Below are 8,370 nucleotides of genomic sequence, written 5' to 3'. Positions count from 1 at the left end.
GAAATTGAAAACAAAAGAATCATTCAGAAAATTAATGAAACAAGGAGTTGGTTTTTTGAAAAAATAAATAAAATAGATAAACCATTGGCCAGACTAACGAGGAATAGACAAGTAAAATCTCTAGTAACCTCAATCAGAAATGATAAAGGGGAAATAACAACTGATCCCACAGAGATACAAGAGATCATCTCTGAATACTACCAGAAACTCTATGCCCAGAAATTTGACATGTGAAAGAAATGGATCAATATTTGGAATCACACCCTCTCCCTAGACTTAGCCAGGAAGAAATAGAGCTCCTGAACAGACCAATTTCAAGCACTGAGATCAAAGAAACAATAAAAAATCTTCCAACCAAAAAATGCCCTGGTCCAGATGGCTTCACTCCAGAATTCTATCAAACCTTCAAGGAAGAGCTTATTACTGTACTGCAGAAATTATTCCAAAAAATTGAGGAGGAAGGAATCTTCCCCAACACATTCTATGAAGCAAACATCAACCTGATACCAAAACCAGGAAAAGACCCAAACAAAAAGGAGAATTTCAGACCAATCTCACTCATGAACATAGACGCAAAAATTCTCAACAAAATCCTAGCCAATAGATTACAGCTTATCATCAAAAAAGTCATTCATCATGATCAAGTAGGCTTCATCCCAGGGATGCAAGGCTGGTTTAACATACGCAAGTCTATAAACATTATCCACCATACTAACAGAGGCAAAAATAAAGATCACATGATCCTCTCAATAGATGCAGAAAAAGCATTTGATAAAATCCAGCATCCTTTTCTAATTAGAACACTGAAGAGTATAGGCATAGGTGGCACATTTCTAAAACTGATTGAAGCTATCTATGACAAACCCACAGCCAATATTTTACTGAATGGAGTAAAACTGAAAGCTTTTCCTCTTAGAACTGGAACCAGACAAGGTTGTCCTCTGTCACCTTTACTATTCAACGTAGTGCTGGAAGTTCTAGCCAATACAATTAGGCAAGACAAGGAAATAAAGGGAATCCGAATGGGAGCAGAGGAGGTCAAACTCTCCCTCTTTGCTGACGACATGATCTTATACTTAGAGAACCCCAAAGACTCAACCACAAGACTCCTAGAAGTCATCAAAAAATACAGTAATGTTTCAGGATATAAAATCAATGTCCACGAGTCAGTAGCCTTTGTGTACACCAATAACAGTCAAGATGAGAAGCTAATTAAGGACACAACTCCCTTCACCATAGTCTCAAAGAAAATGAAATACCTAGGAATACACCTAATGAAGGAGGTGAAGGACCTCTATAAAGAAAACTATGAAATCCTCAGAAAGGAAATAGCAGAGGATATTAACAAATGGAAGAACATACCATGCTCATGGATGGGAAGAATCAACATTGTTAAAATGTCTATACTTCCCAAAGCAATCTACCTATTCAATGCCATTCCTATCAAAATACCAACATCGTACTTTCAAAATTTGGAAAAAATGATTCTGCGTTTTGTATGGAACCAGAAAAAACCCCGTATAGCTAAGGCAGTTCTCTGTAACAAAAATAAAGCTGGGGGCATCAGCATACCAGATTTTAGTCTGTACTACAAAGCCATAGTGCTCAAGACAGCATGGTACTGGCACAAAAACAGAGACACAGACACTTGGAATCGAATTGAAAACCAAGAAATGAAACTAACATTTTACAACCACCTAATGTTTGATAAACCAAACAAGAACGTACCTTGGGGGAAAGACTCCCTATTCAATAAATGGTGTTGGGTGGAACTGGATGTCTACATGTAAAAGACTGAAACTGGACCCACACCTTTCCCCACTCACAAAAATTGATTCAAGATGGATAAAGGACTTAAACTTAAGGCATGAAACAATAAAAATCCTCAAAGAAAGCATAGGAAAAACACTGGAAGATATTGGCCTGGGGAAAGATTTCATGAAGAAGACTGCCATGGCAATTGCAACAACAAAAATAAACAAATGGGACTTCATTAAACTGAAAAGCTTCTGTACAGCTAAGGAGACAATAACCAAAGCAAAGAGACAACCTACACAATGGGAAAGGATATTTGCATATTTTCAATCAGACAAAAGCTTGATAACTAGGATCTATAGAGAACTCAAATTAATCCACATGAAAAAAGCCAACAATCCCTTATATCAATGGGCAAGAGACATGAATAGAACTTTCTCTAAAGACGACAGACGAATGGCTAACAAACACATGAAAAAATGTTCATCATCTCTATATATTAGAGAAATGCAAATCAAAACAACCCTGAGATATCATCTAACCCCAGTGAGAATGGCCCACATCACAAAATCTCAAAACTGCAGATGCTGGCGTGGATGTGGAGAGAAGGGAACACTTTTACACTGCTGGTGGGACTGCAAACTAGTACAACCTTTCTGGAAGGAAGTATGGAGAAACCTCAAAGCACTCAAGCTAGACCTCCCATTTGATCCTGCAATCCCATTACTGGGCATCTACCCAGAAGGAAAAAAATCCTTTTATCATAAGGACACTTGTACTAGACTGTTTATTGCAGCTCAATTTACAATCGCCAAAATGTGGAAACAGCCTAAATGCCCACCAACCCAGGAATGGATTAACAAGCTGTGGTATATGTATACCATGGAATACTATTCAGCCATTAAAAAAAATGGAGACTTTACATCCTTCGTATTAACCTGGATGGACGTGGAAGACATTATTCTTAGTAAAGCATCACAAGAATGGAGAAGCATGAATCCTATGTACTCAATTTTGATATGAGGACAATTAATGACAATTATGGTTATGGGGGGGTAACAGAAAGAGGGAAGGAGGGAGGTGGGTGGGGCCTTGGTGTGTGTCACACTTTATGGGGGCAAGACATGATTGCAAGAGGGACTTTACCTAACAATTGCAATCAGTGTAACCTGGCTTATTGTACCTCCAATGAATCCCCAACAATAAAAAAAAAAAAAAATCTGTTCCCCAAAAAAAAAAAAACGTGCATTCTTTAGCTTCCTCTTACACTTTTTTTGGCCTCTTTCAAAACTGAGCACCAGGTATTTTGAACATAAGTAATGCTATATTCTAATTTTAATTGCATGTTTTAGAAATAAACAAAATTTATTTATTTATTTTAATTGCATGTTTTAGAAATAAACAAAATCCATGGTATTTCAGTAACTCATAGTGTACTTATAAAACGAAAAGCTCTCAACCAAAATACACTTTTCACTGGGAAAAATAAATAAATTGCACAAATGGATCTACATAAAGGAAATATTGAAGATTTCAGGGTAGGATAGCATATTTGCCCTTATTCCCCAAGAGCTGTTCAACTTCTGATTTAAGAATTTTTTTTAACATTTTTAACCATTTAACCATAACAAGCATATTTGCCCATATTCCCCCAGAGCTGTTCAACTTCTGAGTTAAGAATTTTTTTTAACATTTTTTACTGAGATTTTTATTATGTTGACATTTATTTCTCACTCCACTCATCTTCAGCCAAGCTCTGAGCACTTACATTTCTCTAATTGTCGGGAGCTTAGGCAGTAACACCAGTGGTGAAAGAGTTTGCTGTGACACCTGCAGTGACTGTTGTGCCAGTCCACACACAGCAATTGCTTTTATAAGATGGTCCAGCCCTTCCTGTATTCACCTTGAGCTGGTAACTCTTCACCGCTGTTATTTCTTCAAGGAAGAATTTCTGAACCGCTTCAGCATCTTTAAGGTCAAGTACCTTGGAAAGTTCAGCTCCTTCCTTGGCAAGCTTGTTTCTTTCCTCATTCTCAAAGGCTTTTATTAAAGTTGCAGTCACTCTGTCTCTTGCAGTCAAAGCAAGTGCAATGCCCAATGAAAAGGGCCCCACATACTCAGCAGCAATGGCACTGTTCTGGCCCATGATCCTCTCTCTCTCTTTCTCTCTCTCTCTGAGTGTAGACAGCAGAGGAGACTGCGAAAGAGTGGTTGGCCACGAACCTGAACCATCAGAGTGGACAGCACCACTCAGCCTTCAACTCCTGCCAGCCTGGGACTGGAAAAGGTCAAACACATGCCACTTCTAGTGGCAGTCCTCCAAGGCTCCCCTTATGCTCTGTTTAGAACAAAACAGGTTTTTTCGCACCTGCTCCTCCAAATTCCACTCACTACTGAGCTCCAAAGTCACTTCTACATTTTCAGGTATTTGTTATAGCAACGATCCCATCCTCACTACCAATTTTCTGTCTTAGTTCATTTTCTGTTGTATAATTGAAAAGCTCTTTATCAAAATACACTTTTCACTGGGAAAAATAAATAAGTACCCAAGACTAAGTAACTTATAAAGAAAAGAAATGTATTTCTTATAGTTCTAGGGACTGGGAAGTCCAAGAGCCCAGCACCAGCATCTGTGGAGGATTTTCTTCCTGCATCACAACACAGCAGAGAACACCACGTGGCAAGAACAGAAGAACGTGTGTGCCAGCCCAGATCTCTTTTTCTCTTCTTATAAAACTGCTAGTACCATCATGGGAGCTCCACTCTGATGATCTTATTTAATCCTGACTATCTCCCAAAGGCTCCACCTTCAATCAACATATGAATTTGGGGATTAGGTTTCTAAGACATGAAATTTGTTTCAATTCATTTTTTTTTTAATTGCTGTTTGGCCGGGCCAGGTTCAAATCCGCCAGCCTCAATATATGGGGCCAGCGCCCTCCTCACTGAGCCATAGGCACTGCCACATTCATATCATGACATTCCTATGTTCCCTAACCTATCCTCTTAACAACAACACTTTTGTGTATAAAGTTTCTAAGTAACTAAACTCAAACACGTTACTTTGAGGTGAAATGGTAGAAGGAAGTAATTTGCAAGCTTATGCAGACTTATGTTTGCCCCCAAAAGACTTGTCATCATGTTTTTGTTTTTTTTTTTTGTAGAGACATAGTCTCACTTTATGGCCCTCGGTAGAGTGCCGTGGCCTCACACAGCTCACAGCAACCTCCAACTCCTGGGCTCAAGCGATTCTCTTGCCTCAGCCTCCCGAGTAGCTGGGACTACAGGCGCCCACCACAACGCCCAGCTATTTTTTGGTTGCAGTTTGGCCGGGGCCGGGCTTGAACCTGCCACCCTCGGTATATGGAGCCGGTGCCTTACCGACTGAGCCACAGGCGCTGCCCGTCATCATGTTTTTTTATTCACTAAAGTTTCTGAAATTATAAAGAAACCAGCTCATTGCTAATAATTCCAACAAAACACAAAATATATTTACTCCTCAGTCACATCAGAACCAACTGTTTACTTCAGGAAATCTGCCACCAATGAGTTTCAGGTAGTTTATAAACCCCCTAAAGTTAAAGTCAAATTTATTACTTGCATGGATTTTTCTAAAATGTAAGTCCACAGCTTTGGTCAGTTCCTCAAAGGGCTCCAGGACCACTCTACCAGAAATAGACACTCTTTAGATACTCTTTAGAATTTTGGCTTCCCCAAGATGATGGAGATCCTACTAAAAAAGTAGCAACTTTTCAAGGCAGGAAAAAAACAAATATTAAAGATGCATAATATTTAACTTAATTATAACTGTCTATCCCTACACAACAATATACCTTTTTCTTCTTGAGTCCTCAATTGGTGTTTGAGATTCAGCCTGTTTCAGAGAGTAAAGATTCTTCTGAATCACTTTGCACTGTGGCAACACTTAGCTCTCCTGAACTTACACTTGTAATTCTCACCTCTTTGACACTGCTTTAGTAGTAGCAGTAAAATGTCATAGTAAATAAAAGTATATTGTTAAGTGGAAAAAAGCAGAGTATTGAAGAAGGTACTTCATGGGCTTTCATTTGTATTTAAAAAAAGAAAAAGAGGAGATGAAAGAAGGTACATATATTTGCCTATTTTATATAGAACATCTCTTTAAGTTTACACAAAAAACTGTTAACTTTGGACACTTCTGGGGAGGGACAGAGTAGGAAAGGTACTTAACTATTTATTTTATAACTTTTGAATTTGAAAACATTCATATGTATAATCTTTAAGAAAATCAAAGAATAACAAGATTTCATCTTCGTTTCATATTTGATTAAGCTCATTACTATTCTATTTTTATTAACTGAAATATATGCCACTGGAAATTAAATTGCTTCTTTCTAAAGTCAACTAGAGGAAGTTCAGGGATGTGAACTGTCATACCAGCCTCTTAGAATTGAGAAAAATATTAACTACTACAAGATATTTTTAAAATTCTGCTGCTTTTAACAAATTGCAATGTCTCACAATATACATACACAAAAAATTTTATTCTAACATTACATGATAGTAGGAACTTTCCTGAAGATATTTAAACCAATAATGAGATATACACATGTTACAATTGGACCCGTAAAATTCATGTGTTGAAACTTAACACTCACAGTGGTGGTATTAAGAGGTGGGACCTTTGGAGGTCAGTGCTTTTAAAAAGAGCTATAGAGAACTAGCCCCTTTGCCCTACCACTCCTCTTGGCCTGTGAGGACACAGTGTTGTCCCCTCTGGAATATGCAGCAATGAGGACCAACTTGAAAGCAGAGACCAGACCTCCCCAGACACCAAACTGGCCATCACCTTCATCTTGTCCTTCCCAGCTTCCAGAACTCTGAGAAATAAATTTCTGTTCTTTATAAATTGTCCAGTCCGTGGCATTTTGTTATAGCAGCACAAATGACCTAAGACACTGCATTTAATTTAAATTTACCTTAAACAGTGTCATCAAACAAATCTCTTAGCCAAGGTGACAGTCAATGAACAGACATCTTCCTCGGACTCTAAGTCTGGGTGTGAACAAAGACAACCTCTAATCTGTCGCTACTCATCCCTCTGCCTGATAGGTTTTGTTTTTTGCTATTAACTCTAAAAACCACCTCAATTTCAGACATGTTCAAACAAGGGGATAGGCAGGAAACAAACACAACACACCACCAGCAAGAGCGGCTAAATTTCCCCCATGTCCCCAGTCAAATTTTATTTTATTTTTTTAAATTTCAAATTAATATGAGAGTACAAACAATTAAGAGTGGCTAAATTTTAAAAGAGAGAAAATACCAAGTATGGGCAAGAATACAAAGTGACTGGTGGAAATGTAAAATAGTACATCCACTTTCAAAAACAGTTTGGCAGTTTCTAGTGAAGTTAAAGAGCATCTAAACTATGATCCAGAAATTTCACTCCTAATACAAGTTAGTGCATAGAGCCACAAAAAGGTGTGCACACAAGTGCCCTTAGTGTCATTACTCATAATAGCTAAAAATGGAAAAGATCCAAATATCCATTAGCAGAAGAGTGGATTAATTGTGGTATATCCATATAACACAATACTTCTCAGCAATAAAAAAAGAAAAAAAGCTCCCACATGTGACAACTTGGATGACTATTAAAAGCATTATGTTAAATGAAATAAGTCAGTCACCTAAAAAAGGAGTGTGTTCAAATTCAAAATCAGGCAAACTAATTTTCACTGCCAGAATTCACAGCAGTGATTTCCTTTGGTGTGAAGGACACATTGACTGTAAGAGGGAAAAGGGGAGATTATGGGGTGATGAGAAAGCTCACATTGCAATCTGGATGATGCAATGGATGGTGTTATGTAAATGTCTATATTTGTCAAAATTCATTAGGCTGCACATTTAAGACTTGCACATTTTACTCTATGTTAATTGTCCATCTATAAAATATTCTTATTTAAAATGTGAAAAATTCACTTTCTAATTGAGGCAAAGTAATAGATAGTATTTTATGTGAGCACCTAATATATAAGGAATGGGACTGAAACAGAGATCTAAAAACAATTAAATAAGAACTCAGTAAATGCAAATTCTATCTCAGTTCCAACCTTATTGCCTTGATCCTGGAAATTGACTCTTTTCTACTTAATCAAGCAGCTATGCTAGATCCTTGGATTTGTGTCTTTTGTCTGTAGATTTTACTCTTTGAGAATCTGATTCAAGTGATGATTCAATTTCAGAAAAGTGAATACCATATATATATATAAAACATTTTGCATAGAATCCCAGAGGGTCATAAATAATCTGAAAGTCATCCACAGGTAGCCCTGGAGAGATGTTTTTGTAGACTCTTGAAAGCTCAGAGGTTCCTTGTTAAATTATAAGCTATTATCTTCCAAATCAAACTAATGGCTTCTAAAATGCAAATTGATCAGTTGGAGTATGGAATTATTTATTAATTTAAAAAAGCATCTACGTTTTACTAATATTGAACCCTTATGGAGTCAGCAATAAATATATATAAGCTAGGGTTTCTTGCTCAAAATTTTTATATATTAAAAGATGTATGACCTAAAAAAAAGAAAAAGAGCAGTACTTACTTTTCTATTTTAGCTCTTTGAATTTTATGGA

General features: G+C 37.2%; 1 pseudogene; it reads right to left on the bottom strand.

Moving 5' to 3' along the window:
• Positions 1-3,478: 3,478 nt before the first annotated feature.
• LOC128568532 (mitochondrial import receptor subunit TOM20 homolog) lies at positions 3,479-3,901 on the bottom strand (annotated as a pseudogene).
• Positions 3,902-8,370: the final 4,469 nt, after the last annotated feature.

This window comes from Nycticebus coucang, chromosome 17 (assembly GCF_027406575.1).
Source record: "Nycticebus coucang isolate mNycCou1 chromosome 17, mNycCou1.pri, whole genome shotgun sequence".
In the NCBI taxonomy this organism is placed as follows: Eukaryota; Metazoa; Chordata; class Mammalia; order Primates; family Lorisidae; genus Nycticebus; species Nycticebus coucang.
The sequence above is the reverse complement of the archived record's forward strand: the minus strand, read 5'-3'. Positions and strand labels throughout refer to the sequence as shown.